An 18757-nucleotide genomic window follows, 5' to 3' on the forward strand; every position below is an offset into this window, starting at 1 on the left:
GGGAGACGGGGCTTATTTCAATACAGGTTAGTAGTGAATTTACGACTTAGGCACTGTTTGATTATTTAAAAGTATTGAAAGTCCTGTTTAATATTGCTATATCAAGGTTGTTGATAATAGATATTTATCGCTTAGGTTAGTTTTGTTTTGGTGCAGACCAATTGAAGAAGGTTCTTAAAATTGAACACTCGAACACTTTAATACAGAAATAAGAAGATGTGTTCTGATAGCAAATACGACTTTAGTCTAATTTCAACAAATAAAGATAGTCGGTAAGATAAATTCGTTACATAGTGTGCTAGTGACCTCACCCCATATGGAATTTACTGACCCTGTACATATCATATAAGGTCAGGTCACTATCACACTATGTAACTAATAGTTTTATAGCGCTTAACCTCTCACTTGTATATGAATATGAAAGAGCTCTGAAAAAATGTATTGGCGTAATGAATGAGAATAGAGATATGGCAAAACATGTGGTCATTTGATAGATAAGTTATTGGAGGGACACTATTTAGGCATAAAGACATACCCAAAATTAGCTGAAATTCTGCAAAAAACAGGGACAAAAATCAAATAATCATAAATGGCAAATGGAAACGATTATTAGTCGATACTCGAGCATTTAGATGAGCATATATAAACAGCGACCATCAATTAGTTATAGCTAACCTGCAACTGAATCTGCAAAAGGTACCAGAAAACAACAAACCTGGGAAGAACCTAAAATGAAACAAAAGTTTTTCACTGAACTCAGAAACAGATTTTGAGTATAAGGGGATCTTGATCAAACTGAAGACAATTCCATACAAATGAATTGGAAAACATCAATATCATAACACAAGTGAAAAGATCATTTGTTTCCGTTAGAACAGCAATAATAATTGTTATCTTCAGATATATGTGAAGCAATCGATGAAAGAGATAACTCAAAGAAAAGGTCACCAGTACTTGATTATCGAGATTAAAAGAACAGACACAGAAAGAATATGAAGAGAAAGACAAAGAGGTAAAGAAAATAAGTAGAAAAGAAAAAATAAACATCTGGAAGAATAAATTAAAGTATCACAACAGAACTATGTGGACAATCCAAACAACCACCTCCAGTTAAAGACAAAAAAAGGAAACATCATTACAACTGAAAGGGAACATCATTACAACTGAAAGGGAACATCATTACAACTGAAAGGGAACATCATTACAACTGAAAGGGAACATCATTACAACTGAAAAGGGAACATCATTACAACTGAAAGGGAACATCATTACAACTGAAAAGGGAACATCATAACAACTGGAAGGGAACATCATTACAACTGAAAGGGAACATCATTACAACTGAAAAGGGAACATCATTACAACTGAAAAGGGAACATCATTACAACTGAAAGGGAACAGGCTGCTCGGTGTGTAGAACACTTCCATCTGCTTTTTAAAAACCAGGGCCAATAAGCGAATTCCAGGGAGCATCCCAACTTGAAGTATTAGATATAAGGGCTGACCCACCATCTAAAGAAGAAATAACAAAGGCAATTAAATCCATGAAATCAGGAAAGGCAGTAGAAAGTAGGCAAGACTTCAAGCTGAACTATCGAAAGCTGACATCAACACAATTACATAACTTCTTCAAAGACATATGGAAAGAAAGGGAAATTGCTGAAGACTGGGTAAAATGTTTTATCGTTTAACTAACGGAGAAAGGTGATCTTGAGGGGAATAATATATACTCTCAATCTCAAGTAAAGTGTTTTGCAGAATGCTGTTAAACAGGATATACTCCAAACTGGGTGACAGGTTGAGATAGGAACACGCTGGTGTTAGGAAAGGGAAATGATGCATTTAAAAAGAAAATCATTAAGCAGTGTACAGAACGGAAGATACCTCTAGATATCAACTTTATCGATTTCAAGAAAGCATACGACAAGTTCACACATAAAGACTTTTTGGACAATACTTATACATATCATATGGAGTACCAAATAAGATCGTTACAATGATAAAATGCTTTTATACCAACTTCGAATGTGCTGTTATACTTAACAACAGGGAAACTGACTGGTTTGATGTGAAATCTGGAGTATGACAGGGTTGCATAATCTCACCCATCTTATTCCTGGTTGCCACTGACTAGGTATTGTGAAAGACCACTAGCGACTGAAAAAGAGGCATCACAGGATCAATGTGTACTTTTATTTTGCTGATGGTATAGCACTCCTGTCATCAAAGCAAGACAATATGCAGGACAAGACAAATCGGCTCAGCCATTTTGCAAGCCAAATTGGACTAGAAGTGAATGCAAAAAAGACGCAAGAAATGCGACTTAACAACGCAAAAAAAAAGTTTACATGTGACGTCACGTTTGTTGCGTCGATCTAACAATGCGTGGTTCTGTTGTGCTGTTTTAAGGTGATGCCCTAGATTGTTTTACGATGTTGACATAAATACTAATTATAGTATATGTTGGGTTTTTTAATAAATGTACTGTCGCAAAAATATGAATTATTCAAAATACGAAGGACTTACTTATCGTAGGCATAGATAACCTTATCCGTATTTGGCACAACTTTTTGGAATATAAAGTCATCAATGCTCTTTAATTTAAGACTTGTTTGACTTTCTGACTATTTTGATCTGATCGTCACTGATGAGTTTGATGTAAATGAAACGCACGTCTGGCGTATTAAATTATAACCCTGGTACCTTTGATAAGTATTAGCATGGCGAAATGTATTATTGTATTGTTTATTTGTGTATTTCTCTGTCCTGAATATTTTTGCATTTATTTGTACGGTAGTCCTGTCATGTAATTTTGTCATTTTAGTGTTATATTAAACATAACCATAAACGTGTGAGGTTTTTTTAGCCACAAAACCAGGTTCAATCAACTATTTTTTCTTAAAATGTCCTGTACCAAGTAAGAAAAAAAGGCAGTCATTATCTTACAATCGGTTCTGTGTGTTTTACATGGTAGTTTTTTTTTTTATTGAACTGTAGTTTTTCTGATGTTTCGTTGTTTTCCTGTGAGGTGTTGTGTTTCCTTCGGTGATTGTTTGTAACCCGGATTTGTCCGCTCTTAATCGATTTAAGACTTTCGAACAGCGGTGTACAACTGTTGCCTTTATTTATGTTGAAGTTTTCTTGTCCCTGTTAAAATATTGTAGATTTTTGTCGAGCCTGCGACTTTTGTCGCAAAAGCGAGACATAGCGAACCTACATTACGTCGACGGCGTCATAGGTGTAGTCCACAAATATTCACTTTGTGGTTAAAGTTTTTGAGATTTTGATACTTATTTTGGATTTCTACCATACCAAACTTGAATAGAAGTTTTTTCGTGATCCTGTTTATCCGCATTTTACTTATAAATGGATTTATTTTTGCTACCAATTAACATTACATACACCTCCATATGGGATAAACCTTTCCGAACTTATTCGGTATTCAAGAACTTGCAGTTCATACTAAGATCTTGTAAAATGTGACCAGTGTCTGAACAGAACGTTGATGACCAAGGGGTTTGTGAAAGAACTTCTCGTCTTTCTTTCTAAAAATGTTCATCGAAAGGTACCAAGACCTTGTTGATAAATATTCTATATCAATTTCACAAAAAATACACGATGGTCTTGAAGTGTAGATTAAGCGTACTGGCGTTGTTTATCATCTTAATAACGTGTTAAAGTTTGCACTTTGTAAATACAACTATTTCTAAAACAACGCCTTTTTTGTGGAAATATAGAGTATTCATAGATGGTTAATTCTGTTTACATACTGTTCATCTCATAGAGACATAACTTAGAAATGTTACCAGTAAATATTCATATGCATATCTTTTATACTGAAATCTGTGGTAATCCTACAGTCAGGGTAGGGGTAGTTAATAAACTGAGTGTTAGTTTAAACTAAGCCGCACATCCCTATATTTTGACCTCTAAAAACAGTAGTGCATCCTATTCTATGATACAATTTTTTTCAAAACTTCATAGTAAAAGTAGTACAGTTCTAGTCGTAAAAGGAGTACCCATGGGAAATAGCATTGTCGATATTTAATGAAATGCATCCTATAGTGTTCACTTATTTGTTTTTAATAATATTTCTTTTACTGTTTGTTCTGTTTTGGTGATATCCATTTGACGTGGCTCTTTACTTATGCATCCCATCATTGTGGTGTTAGTTTTATCTTTCATTTTTGCTTATGTGCTTTGTCCGTGTGACATTTTGTGTTTCTTTGACACAAACGATGTGGCACTGTACTTACACATCCCGCCATTGTGTTATTGTTATATTATATTTTTTGTATTTTTGTCTATCATATTTTCTAATGCTTAGTCCATATACTTTTTTTAGTTTCCTTGTTACATAATGACGTGTTTTTTTAAGAAGTACACAATAAACATGATAAACATATAGACAACCGACAACAAGAACAAAGGTAAACTTCTTATTTACACTCTGCAGAGGATATGCATGCCTAAAAGAACTATAGACTATGTTTTTTTTCATTCTTTGAACGACAAAATTATTTAATATCTCTACCTGTGTGACGTTTACATTGTGACGTCAAACGCGCGATTATAAGTCAGAGTTAATGTCAATCAAACCATTCGATCCCAGTACTTATAATTTTTTAATCCTTTATAGGTGGTTTTAACATACATAAATAAAATACAAAAAAAGAAAGCAATGAATGAGGATGTTAAGTTTGATATATGTACTAGATGCCTTTTTGTGCTTCATGGTTAATATGTGTTTGTTTAATTGTGATTAAAGATTTAAACACAATGGTGACTGCTAAACTCCTAATTGTGATATTTTTAGCTTTTTATCTGTTTGCACGCATCGTTGTCAACATCTTGGAATATGATGCCACTGTCATAGTTTAGCTAACTATTTAAGGTTTTATGAGTGCTTAAGAGTATAATGGCATGACCTCTTACAACATCATAAACCCTTCCTGTCGTACTTTGGACGATTATTTAAGCCATTCTGAGTTGAATTAGAGCGAAGAAAAGCGACCATTTGTATAAAAGGTATACATTTCAGGACATTTAGACAAATTGAAGTTGATGTACGATTTCCTTTTGATTGTGATTTAAATTGGTTTCTGAACTGATGAAACTGAAATAACCATAGTGTTCATAAAGCCAGAAATAAAACTTTGAATCATAGTTAAATTATACAACTAAAGAGCGATAATGATTTTTACTACAATAACCTGATTTATTCGACCTTTGATTTTGATTTTTGTTTTTGATTGTTCTGCCTCTCTTTGTATAAAACAACATTTAAAGAATAAAAATACATTAAAAAGAAACAAAAAACGTGTGGGAAAAACAAGTTTTTATTTTATCAATGTTTAGAATCCTAAAAGCAAAATTGAGTACAATAATATAACTGACATGTCATACTTTGTATTTTAAATTATTCAAATATGTGTTTACCTGAACGACATCGAGATTCACCTCAATGTCAATGTTTTTGAAGTTTAACATTATGTTAGAACTGTCCTCAACTGTGATGTGGTAATTACAATTTGAGAGATTGCAATAGTCTGATGTGTAATGCGGTGACGTAAAGCTGTGATGTGGTAATTACAATTTGAAAATTGCAATAGTCTGATGTGTAATGCGGTGACGTAAAGCTGTGATGTGGTAATTACAATTTGAGAGGTTGCAATAGTCTGATGTGTAATGCGGTGACGTAAAGCTGTGATGTGGTAATTACAATTTGAGAGGTTGCAATAGTCTGATGTGTAATGCAGTGACGTACAGCTGTGATGTGGAAATTACAATTTGAGAGGTTGCAATAGTCTGATGTGTAATGCGGTGACGTAAAGCTGTGATGTGGTAATTACAATTTGAGAGGTTGCAATAGTCTGATGTGTAATGCGGTGACGTAAAGCTGTGATGTGGTAATTACAATTTGAGAGGTTGCAATAGTCTGATGTGTAATGCGGTGACGTAAAGCTGTGATGTGGTAATTACAATTTGAGAGATTGCAATAGTCTGATGTGTAATGCGGTGACGTAAAGCTGTGATGTGGTAATTACAATTTGAAAATTGCAATAGTCTGATGTGTAATGCGGTGACGTAAAGCTGTGATGTGGTAATTACAATTTGAGAGGTTGCAATAGTCTGATGTGTAATGCAGTGACGTACAGCTGTGATGTGGTAATTACAATTTGAGAGGTTGCAATAGTCTGATGTGTAATGCGGTGACGTAAAGCTGTGATGTGGTAATTACAATTTGAGAGGTTGCAATAGTCTGATGTGTAATGCGGTGACGTACAGCTGTGATGTGGTAATTACAATTTGAGAGGTTGCAATAGTCTGATGTGTAATGCGGTGACGTAAAGCTGTGATGTGGTAATTACAATTTGAGAGATTGCAATAGTCTGATGTGTAATGCGGTGACGTAAAGCTGTGATGTGGTAATTACAATTTGAGAGGTTGCAATAGTCTGATGTGTAATGCGGTGACGTAAAGCTGTGATGTGGTAATTACAATTTGAGAGGTTGCAATAGTCTGATGTGTAATGCAGTGACGTACAGCTGTGATGTGGTAATTACAATTTGAGAGGTTGCAATAGTCTGATGTGTAATGCGGTGACGTAAAGCTGTGATGTGGTAATTACAATTTGAGAGGTTGCAATAGTCTGATGTGTAATGCGGTGACGTACAGCTGTGATGTGGTAATTACAATTTGAGAGGTTGCAATAGTCTGATGTGTAATGCGGTGACGTAAAGCTGTGATGTGGTAATTACAATTTGAGAGGTTGCAATAGTCTGATGTGTAATGCGGTGACGTAAAGCTGTGATGTGGTAATTATAATTTGAGAGGTTGCAATAGTCTGATGTGTAATGCGGTGACGTACAGCTGTGATGTGGTAATTACAATTTGAGAGATTGCAATAGTCTGATGTGTAATGCGGTGACGTAAAGCTGTGATGTGGTAATTACAATTTGAGAGGTTGCAATAGTCTGATGTGTAATGCGGTGACGTAAAGCTGTGATGTGGTAATTACAATTTGAGAGGTTGCAATAGTCTGATGTGTAATGCGGTGACGTAAAGCTGTGATGTGGTAATTACAATTTGAGAGGTTGCAATAGTCTGATGTGTAATGCGGTGACGTAAAGCTGTGATGTGGTAATTACAATTTGAGAGGTTGCAATAGTCTGATGTGTAATGCGGTGACGTAAAGCTGTGATGTGGTAATTACAATTTGAGAGGTTGCTTTAAATAATCTGCAAAAGGTACCAGAAAACAACAAACCTGGGAAGAACCTAAAATGAAACAAAAGTTTTTCACTGAACTCAGAAACAGATTTTGAGTATAAGGGGATCTTGATCAAACTGAAGACAATTCCATACAAATGAATTGGAAAACATCAATATCATAACACAAGTGAAAAGATCATTTGTTTCCGTTAGAACAGCAATAATAATTGTTATCTTCAGATATATGTGAAGCAATCGATGAAAGAGATAACTCAAAGAAAAGGTCACCAGTACTTGATTATCGAGATTAAAAGAACAGACACAGAAAGAATATGAAGAGAAAGACAAAGAGGTAAAGAAAATAAGTAGAAAAGAAAAAATAAACATCTGGAAGAATAAATTAAAGTATCACAACAGAACTATGTGGACAATCCAAACAACCACCTCCAGTTAAAGACAAAAAAAGGAAACATCATTACAACTGAAAGGGAACATCATTACAACTGAAAGGGAACATCATTACAACTGAAAGGGAACATCATTACAACTGAAAGGGAACATCATTACAACTGAAAGGGAACATCATTACAACTGAAAAGGGAACATCATTACAACTGAAAGGGAACATCATTACAACTGAAAAGGGAACATCATAACAACTGGAAGGGAACATCATTACAACTGAAAGGGAACATCATTACAACTGAAAAGGGAACATCATTACAACTGAAAAGGGAACATCATTACAACTGAAAGGGAACAGGCTGCTCGGTGTGTAGAACACTTCCATCTGCTTTTTAAAAACCAGGGCCAATAAGCGAATTCCAGGGAGCATCCCAACTTGAAGTATTAGATATAAGGGCTGACCCACCATCTAAAGAAGAAATAACAAAGGCAATTAAATCCATGAAATCAGGAAAGGCAGTAGAAAGTAGGCAAGACTTCAAGCTGAACTATTGAAAGCTGACATCAACACAATTACATAACTTCTTCAAAGACATATGGAAAGAAAGGGAAATTGCTGAAGACTGGGTAAAATGTTTTATCGTTTAACTAACGGAGAAAGGTGATCTTGAGGGGAATAATATATACTCTCAATCTCAAGTAAAGTGTTTTGCAGAATGCTGTTAAACAGGATATACTCCAAACTGGGTGACAGGTTGAGATAGGAACACGCTGGTGTTAGGAAAGGGAAATGATGCATTTAAAAAGAAAATCATTAAGCAGTGTACAGAACGGAAGATACCTCTAGATATCAACTTTATCGATTTCAAGAAAGCATACGACAAGTTCACACATAAAGACTTTTTGGACAATACTTATACATATCATATGGAGTACCAAATAAGATCGTTACAATGATAAAATGCTTTTATACCAACTTCGAATGTGCTGTTATACTTAACAACAGGAAAACTGACTGGTTTGATGTGAAATCTGGAGTATGACAGGGTTGCATAATCTCACCCATCTTATTCCTGGTTGCCACTGACTAGGTATTGTGAAAGACCACTAGCGACTGAAAAAGAGGCATCACAGGATCAATGTGTACTTTTATTTTGCTGATGGTATAGCACTCCTGTCATCAAAGCAAGACAATATGCAGGACAAGACAAATCGGCTCAGCCATTTTGCAAGCCAAATTGGACTAGAAGTGAATGCAAAAAAGACGCAAGAAATGCGACTTAACAACGCAAAAAAAAAGTTTACATGTGACGTCACGTTTGTTGCGTCGATCTAACAATGCGTGGTTCTGTTGTGCTGTTTTAAGGTGATGCCCTAGATTGTTTTACGATGTTGACATAAATACTAATTATAGTATATGTTGGGTTTTTTAATAAATGTACTGTCGCAAAAATATGAATTATTCAAAATACTAAGGACTTACTTATCGTAGGCATAGATAACCTTATCCGTATTTGGCACAACTTTTTGGAATATAAAGTCATCAATGCTCTTTAATTTAAGACTTGTTTGACTTTCTGACTATTTTGATCTGATCGTCACTGATGAGTTTGATGTAAATGAAACGCACGTCTGGCGTATTAAATTATAACCCTGGTACCTTTGATAAGTATTAGCATGGCGAAATGTATTATTGTATTGTTTATTTGTGTATTTCTCTGTCCTGAATATTTTTGCATTTATTTGTACGGTAGTCCTGTCATGTAATTTTGTCATTTTAGTGTTATATTAAACATAACCATAAACGTGTGAGGTTTTTTTAGCCACAAAACCAGGTTCAATCAACTATTTTTTCATAAAATGTCCTGTACCAAGTAAGAAAAATGGCAGTCATTATCTTACAATCGGTTCTGTGTGTTTTACATGGTAGTTTTTTTTTTAATTGAACTGTAGTTTTTCTGATGTTTCGTTGTTTTCCTGTGAGGTGTTGTGTTTCCTTCGGTGATTGTTTGTAACCCGGATTTGTCCGCTCTTAATCGATTTAAGACTTTCGAACAGCGGTGTACAACTGTTGCCTTTATTTATGTTGAAGTTTTCTTGTCCCTGTTAAAATATTGTAGATTTTTGTCGAGCCTGCGACTTTTGTCGCAAAAGCGAGACATAGCAAACCTACATTACGTCGACGGCGTCGTAGGTGTAGTCCACAAATATTCACTTTGTGGTTAAAGTTTTTGAGATTTTGATACTTATTTTGGATTTCTACCATACCAAACTTGAATAGAAGTTTTTTCGTGATCCTGTTTATCCGCATTTTACTTATAAATGGATTTATTTTTGCTACCAATTAACATTACATACACCTCCATATGGGATAAACCTTTCCGAACTTATTCGGTATTCAAGAACTTGCAGTTCATACTAAGATCTTGTAAAATGTGACCAGTGTCTGAACAGAACGTTGATGACCAAGGGGTTTGTGAAAGAACTTCTCGTCTTTCTTTCTAAAAATGTTCATCGAAAGGTACCAAGACCTTGTTGATAAATATTCTATATCAATTTCACAAAAAATACACGATGGTCTTGAAGTGTAGATTAAGCGTACTGGCGTTGTTTATCATCTTAATAACGTGTTAAAGTTTGCACTTTGTAAATACAACTATTTCTAAAACAACGCCTTTTTTGTGGAAATATAGAGTATTCATAGATGGTTAATTCTGTTTACGTACTGTTCATCTCATAGAGACATAACTTAGAAATGTTACCAGTAAATATTCATATGCATATCTTTTATACTGAAATCTGTGGTAATCCTACAGTCAGGGTAGGGGTAGTTAATAAACTGAGTGTTAGTTTAAACTAAGCCGCACATCCCTATATTTTGACCTCTAAAAACAGTAGTGCATCCTATTCTATGATACAATTTTTTTCAAAACTTCATAGTAAAAGTAGTACAGTTCTAGTCGTAAAAGGAGTACCCATGGGAAATAGCATTGTCGATATTTAATGAAATGCATCCTATAGTGTTCACTTATTTGTTTTTAATAATATTTCTTTTACTGTTTGTTCTGTTTTGGTGATATCCATTTGACGTGGCTCTTTACTTATGCATCCCATCATTGTGGTGTTAGTTTTATCTTTCATTTTTGCTTATGTGCTTTGTCCGTGTGACATTTTGTGTTTCTTTGACACAAACGATGTGGCACTGTACTTACACATCCCGCCATTGTGTTATTGTTATATTATATTTTTTGTATTTTTGTCTATCATATTTTCTAATGCTTAGTCCATATACTTTTTTTTAGTTTCCTTGTTACATAATGACGTGTTTTTTTAAGAAGTACACAATAAACATGATAAACATATAGACAACCGACAACAAGAACAAAGGTAAACTTCTTATTTACACTCTGCAGAGGATATGCATGCCTAAAAGAACTATAGACTATGTTTTTTTTCATTCTTTGAACGACAAAATTATTTAATATCTCTACCTGTGTGACGTTTACATTGTGACGTCAAACGCGCGATTATAAGTCAGAGTTAATGTCAATCAAACCATTCGATCCCAGTACTTATAATTTTTTAATCCTTTATAGGTGGTTTTAACATACATAAATAAAATACAAAAAAAGAAAGCAATGAATGAGGATGTTAAGTTTGATATATGTACTAGATGCCTTTTTGTGCTTCATGGTTAATATGTGTTTGTTTAATTGTGATTAAAGATTTAAACACAATGGTGACTGCTAAACTCCTAATTGTGATATTTTTAGCTTTTTATCTGTTTGCACGCATCGTTGTCAACATCTTGGAATATGATGCCACTGTCATAGTTTAGCTAACTATTTAAGGTTTTATGAGTGCTTAAGAGTATAATGGCATGACCTCTTACAACATCATAAACCCTTCCTGTCGTACTTTGGACGATTATTTAAGCCATTCTGAGTTGAATTAGAGCGAAGAAAAGCGACCATTTGTATAAAAGGTATACATTTCAGGACATTTAGACAAATTGAAGTTGATGTACGATTTCCTTTTGATTGTGATTTAAATTGGTTTCTGAACTGATGAAACTGAAATAACCATAGTGTTCATAAAGCCAGAAATAAAACTTTGAATCATAGTTAAATTATACAACTAAAGAGCGATAATGATTTTTACTACAATAACCTGATTTATTCGACCTTTGATTTTGATTTTTGTTTTTGATTGTTCTGCCTCTCTTTGTATAAAACAACATTTAAAAAGAATAAAAATACATTAAAAAGAAACAAAAAACGTGTGGGAAAAACAAGTTTTTATTTTATCAATGTTTAGAATCCTAAAAGCAAAATTGAGTACAATAATATAACTGACATGTCATACTTTGTATTTTAAATTATTCAAATATGTGTTTACCTGAACGACATCGAGATTCACCTCAATGTCAATGTTTTTGAAGTTTAACATTATGTTAGAACTGTCCTCAACTGTGATGTGGTAATTACAATTTGAGAGATTGCAATAGTCTGATGTGTAATGCGGTGACGTAAAGCTGTGATGTGGTAATTACAATTTGAGAGGTTGCAATAGTCTGATGTGTAATGCGGTGACGTAAAGCTGTGATGTGGTAATTACAATTTGAGAGGTTGCAATAGTCTGATGTGTAATGCAGTGACGTACAGCTGGGATGTGGAAATTACAATTTGAGAGGTTGCAATAGTCTGATGTGTAATGCGGTGACGTAAAGCTGTGATGTGGTAATTACAATTTGAGAGGTTGCAATAGTCTGATGTGTAATGCGGTGACGTAAAGCTGTGATGTGGTAATTACAATTTGAGAGGTTGCAATAGTCTGATGTGTAATGCGGTGACGTAAAGCTGTGATGTGGTAATTACAATTTGAGAGATTGCAATAGTCTGATGTGTAATGCGGTGACGTAAAGCTGTGATGTGGTAATTACAATTTGAAAATTGCAATAGTCTGATGTGTAATGCGGTGACGTAAAGCTGTGATGTGGTAATTACAATTTGAGAGGTTGCAATAGTCTGATGTGTAATGCAGTGACGTACAGCTGTGATGTGGTAATTACAATTTGAGAGGTTGCAATAGTCTGATGTGTAATGCGGTAACGTAAAGCTGTGATGTGGTAATTACAATTTGAGAGGTTGCAATAGTCTGATGTGTAATGCGGTGACGTACAGCTGTGATGTGGTAATTACAATTTGAGAGGTTGCAATAGTCTGATGTGTAATGCGGTGACGTAAAGCTGTGATGTGGTAATTACAATTTGAGAGGTTGCAATAGTATGATGTGTAATGCGGTGACGTAAAGCTGTGATGTGGTAATTACAATTTGAGAGATTGCAATAGTCTGATGTGTAATGCAGTGTCGTAAAGCTGTGATGTGGTAATTACAATTTGAGAGGTTGCAATAGTCTGATGTGTAATGCGGTGACGTAAAGCTGTGATGTGGTAATTACAATTTGAGAGGTTGCAATAGTCTGATGTGTAATGCGGTGACGTAAAGCTGTGATGTGGTAATTACAATTTGAGAGATTGCAATAGTCTGATGTGTAATGCGGTGACGTAAAGCTGTGATGTGGTAATTACAATTAAAGGAGTTGCAATAGTCTGATGTGTAATGCGGTGACGTAAAGCTGTGATGTGGTAATTACAATTTGAGAGGTTGCAATAGTCTGATGTGTAATGCGGTGACGTAAAGCTGTGATGTGGTAATTACAATTAAAGGAGTTGCAATAGTCTGATGTGTAATGCGGTGACGTTAAGCTGTGATGTGGTAATTACAATTTGAGAGGTTGCAATAGTCTGATGTGTAATGCGGTGACGTAAAGCTGTGATGTGGTAATTACAATTAAAGGAGTTGCAATAGTCTGATGTGTAATGCGGTGACGTAAAGCTGTGATGTGGTAATTACAATTTGAGAGGTTGCAATAGTCTGATGTGTAATGCGGTGACGTAAAGCTGTGATGTGGTAATTACAATTTGAGAGGTTGCAATAGTCTGATGTGTAATGCGGTGACGTAAAGCTGTGATGTGGTAATTACAGTTTGAGAGATTGCAATAGTCTGATGTGTAATGCGGTGACGTAAAGCTGTGATGTGGTAATTACAATTTGAGAGGTTGCAATAGTCTGATGTGTTATGCGGTGACGTAAAGCTGTGATGTGGTAATTACAATTTGAGAGGTTGCAATAGTCTGATGTGTAATGCGGTGACGTAAAGCTGTGATGTGGTAATTACAATTTGAGAGGTTGCAATAGTCTGATGTGTAATGCGGTGACGTAAAGCTGTGATGTGGTAATTGCAATTTGAGAGGTTGCAATAGTCTGATGTGTAATGCGGTGACGTAAAGCTGTGATGTGGTAATTACAATTTGAGAGGTTGCAATAGTCTGATGTGTAATGCGGTGACGTAAAGCTGTGATGTGGTAATTACAATTAAAGGAGTTGCAATAGTATGATGTGTAATGCGGTGACGTAAAGCTGTGATGTGGTAATTACAATTTGAGAGGTTGCAATATTCTGATGTGTAATGCAGTGACGTACAGCTTCTAACTAGTCATTTAACAGTCATAGTAAATAGTTCTGATGTTTAATGATAGAAGTCTTGTTTATGACATATGTGGCTGTTTAACGACTTTCAAATATTAAGGAATACGTTTCATCTTATTAACTAGCATGAGACCCAGTTGTTTAATCTATCTATTGTAATAATTTTGTTTTGTGCAATTCAAAATAAGGAGACCGAAATTACCAAACAAAAAGCAGTTTTTAATTTTGAATGGTAGTAAATGTTGCAGTTTTAATTCATTTATAGGTTAAACAGCTTAACATGTTTAATATTAAACGTTTTTAAGTGTAAACAATCAAATTATCACCCTTATTAAACCTATGTACAAGCTTTAGAAACCATGTAACCACAAGTTTACGAAATACGCTATAAAAACCAGAAATGAAAAACAATAATGGTGCTTTGAAACACCCAAGATTTATGTTTATGACCCAGAAATGTTTTACTGCAATAAATTGTAGAATCAATTACCTACAACTTGGGAATATCTGGTTCTACTTTTTTCATATACATCGGATTTGATATTTTAACGGCATAAATACTCAATAAAGACATGACTTAAGCAATGTAAAACATATGTGTATCGACAGGCAGTAGGTTGTTTACCTCTTTATAGATAAAAATGAACGTGTATGTGTCTTATTGTCTTTTGTCTTTACAAATATTCTTGCTTTGAACCCCCCCTCCCTTCCAAGTCGAATGGTCCATGCCTTAGTCTGTTTTTTTTCAAAACACCCATTTGGCGTGGATCTGTACATATACATCCCGTCATTGTCTAATGGTTCTATGATAATTTTTATACTTGTGTCTGGCGTTTTTACTAATAATAAATATTATTTATATGCCTTATTGTTGTTTTGTTTAAACATAAGACGTTACTCTGTACTGATACATCACGTCATTGTGTTATTTTTCTATGTTCTTTGGTATTTTTGTCTTTCATTTTTGCTAAATTACATGTGCTTTGTTTTCAGGTCTTTTTATGTTTCTTTGATACATATGACGCGTCTTTGTGTTATTGTGCTAATGTAAATTGTGTAGTCTTGAATGTTTTTGTAGATAGTAGATGTGTTTGTGTTCTGTTAAATTGTTCCTTTTAAAATTGTTATACGATGATGACTGATGTACACATATTTTGACTATTTTATTTATTGTGTCTGTTTAGTTAACGCATCGATTTAAATATAACGGAATTTGACGAGACTGTCATCAAACTTAGAGGGTTAGCGCTATAAAAGCTGGTTTTCTACATTTGAAAAAATGCCTGTACCAAGTCAGCAATATGACTGTTCTTGTCCATTCGTTCTTGATGTGTTTTTATTTATTTGATTTTGCCATAAGATTATTGACTTTCCAAATTGATTTTCCTCAAAATTCAGAATTTTTGTGATTTTACTTTTTGGCTTTCAATTTTGCTTATATGTTTTGTCTATATGCTTTATTGTGATTCTGTTTTACACATGGTTTCCCCGGGGGTAATAATTTCTTTCGCCAAAACCATATATTTTTCGCCACTTTATATATTTTTCGCCACTTTATATTTTTTTCGCCAAGTAACATTAATATATTTTTCGTTTAAAACTTTCCTTTTTTCTATCCCCAACCACAAAAGGAAAAACAACAATTAAATTAGTTTCAAACTTATATTTTAGTCTACATTATAATGAATAAACAATTAACATTTACTTTTTAAAAGATACTGTAAAATAGCAATATATACATGCAAATACAGAAATCATCATTTTGACATAAAGGAACCCAATATTCATCTTCAATAAGTGACTCGGATATATATATTTCCCTTCCTGTCGAAGGATAAAGACTAAAGGCAGAGATTTTTCTTACTTTTGAACAAGTTTTGACCTCCCGGGATTACCTTAAATAGAGGACTGCACCTCAGAAAAGGGATCATTCGGCTATTGTAGAAATTTAAGTATTAAGGGATTCTACCCCACCTGTTGAATATATCTCTTCATAACGACAGTTCGTGCTTTCCAGATTGACCCCATCATGTTAAATGCAGTTCTGGCTTTGCCAATTCTGATCTTTACATCTTTATCTGAGCCGCCAAGATTATCCACTACGCTTCCAAGGTATGTAAAGGATTCCACTTCTTCTAATGCTTGGGTGTTAACCATCAGACTGGCTTGGGACTTTGTGTTTGACTTTAACACTTTGGTCTTGTTTTGATTGATGGAAAGGCCCGTTTCTGCTGCTCTCTTTTCAACCTGCTCTAGTTTGTCCTGCATTTGTTGGTGGTTGTGGGATAGCAATGCAATGTCATCGGCAAAGTCTAGGTCATCCAGCTGAGTGAACATGGTCCATTGGATGCCATTTCGTCTGCCATCTGTGGCTTGCTTCATGATCCAATCAACTGCCAGGAGGAATAGCATAGGTGAAAGGAGACAGCCTTGTCTTACCCCAGTTGTTATATCAAAGGCCTCTGTTAATTGACCTGTTAAAAAGAGAAAATGGCGATGGATAGGACACACACTGAGGAAGCCAAAAACTAACATTACAAGGCAATCCTTACAGTGGAACCCACAAGGAAAGCGTAGCAGGGGCAGACCAAGATACACCTGGAGAAGGAATGTTGCAGCCGAGATGGAGAAAGAAGGGTACAAGTGGCATGATCTGGAGAGGCTAGCAAAGAACAGAACAAGGTGGAGAAATATCGTTAGTGGCCTATGCTCCACCAAGGGGCAACAGGATTAACTAACTAACTAACGACAGTTAGTTCGAGATTACTCTGACGTCTAACGGCTGTTTTACCAGACAAGCTGAGGTAGTTTGACGTCAAAGTAACATCGGACTTAACGACAGTTCTCTCTTCTGACCATCGTCAATAAAAAAAATGCTTGAAACACGTGCATCATTAAAACGACTCTCAAGTCAATTATCTATATCAAAATTGAAAAAAAAAAGTTTTTTGAGTCGGAGAATTTTCTTGCTTTTGAACATTTTTGTGAGTTTTTTGTCCGGAGCATCGTTAAAAAAAGGAAAGAAGATGTCTAAAGTTTGAATCAAATACAATCGTCAAGTTGTTTATAAATTCTTTATGTGACATGTAATAGACTCCATTTAACCATATCATTTAGAAATTTCAACTATACAATTAACACCTTTATTATTAGTCCTTTGGTGTCTACAGCTATAAAATGCAATCAGATAATTATTGATTTCTTGTCAAAATCTTAACGAGTTCAAGGTAACCTCCGAGTATTGTCTGATCAGGCAAAGTCCGAGAAACCCGAAAAAAACTAAAAAAAAAACAACAAGAGGGACGAACTAAAAGCGTTATATATATTTCTTTCGCCAAATTCGTTCGCAAATGATGAATTTTAATCTCAACAATTATTATTTTTTCGCAAAATGTCAGCGGAAACCCTGGTTTTTCATATTTGTTTGCTTTTATGGATTATTACACAATGTTGACTGCTTTCCGGTATTTTTAATTATTATGTGTGTTTGTTTTGTTCACACATCATTGTCAATATAATGGAATTCGATGTGACTGATATATAAGTGAAAGGTTTATCTAGCAATAAAACCAGGTTTAATTCAACATGGGGTACATAAGTCAGGAGTAAGACAGTTTATTATCAAATCGTTTGATGTGTTTGAGTTTTTGCCATTGATGAAAAAACCTTCTGTATGAATTTCCGGAGAGTTCAGTAGTTTGGGGTTTTTACCTTTTACATTTTATGACTTTTATGATCATTTATCAAAGAAGGTGAAACATCGAATGAAAGAAGAGACAAAACATATCAAAGTCAACCAATTGCTACAAGAAAGGAACGGTGATATCAGTTCGAATATATCAATAAAACTATATTTCATCATTGTTTCATTAAATCTGAAATTTCTTCCCTCTGCAATTTCTGGCTTATGCCAACTTTATCATTAATTAAGATGATGTATATTATTTGAAAAGCTATATCATGTTATCTAGCCGTATTTGGCACAACTCTTTGGAATTTTGGAACATGAATGCTTATCAATTTTATACTTGTTTGGCTTTCTAAATTTTGATATAAGCCTTACTAATGAGTCATATGAAGATGACGTGCGCGTATGGCGTATCAAATTATAAGCCTGGTACCCATTCACACGGATGTGACTAACCGAATTATAATTAGACTATTGTACCCGAGAGTATAACAAGCCCAGTAGTCAGCACTTCGGTGTTGACATGAATGTCAATTATATGGTCATTTTTATAAATTTACTGTTTGCAAAAGTATGATTTTTTTCGAATTACTAAGACGTTTCTTATTCAAGGCATGAGTTAAGTCTGCCAATTGATATTTTATCGTATGTTTTTCTATGTTGTGATGTTATGCTATTGTTTTAGAAAAAGGGAGAAGGTTTGGATCAATTAAAACGTTTAATCCCACTGCAAATGTTTGCACCTGTCCTAAGTCAGGAATCTGATGTACAGTAGTTGTCGTTTGTTTATGTAATATATACGTGTTTCTCGTTTCTCGTTTTATCGTTTTGTTTATATAGATTAGACCGTTGGTTTTCCCGTTTGAATGGTTTTACACTAGTAATTTTGGGGCCCTTT

Source organism: Mytilus trossulus, chromosome 13 (genome assembly GCF_036588685.1).
Source record: "Mytilus trossulus isolate FHL-02 chromosome 13, PNRI_Mtr1.1.1.hap1, whole genome shotgun sequence".
Classification (NCBI taxonomy): domain Eukaryota; kingdom Metazoa; phylum Mollusca; class Bivalvia; order Mytilida; family Mytilidae; genus Mytilus; species Mytilus trossulus.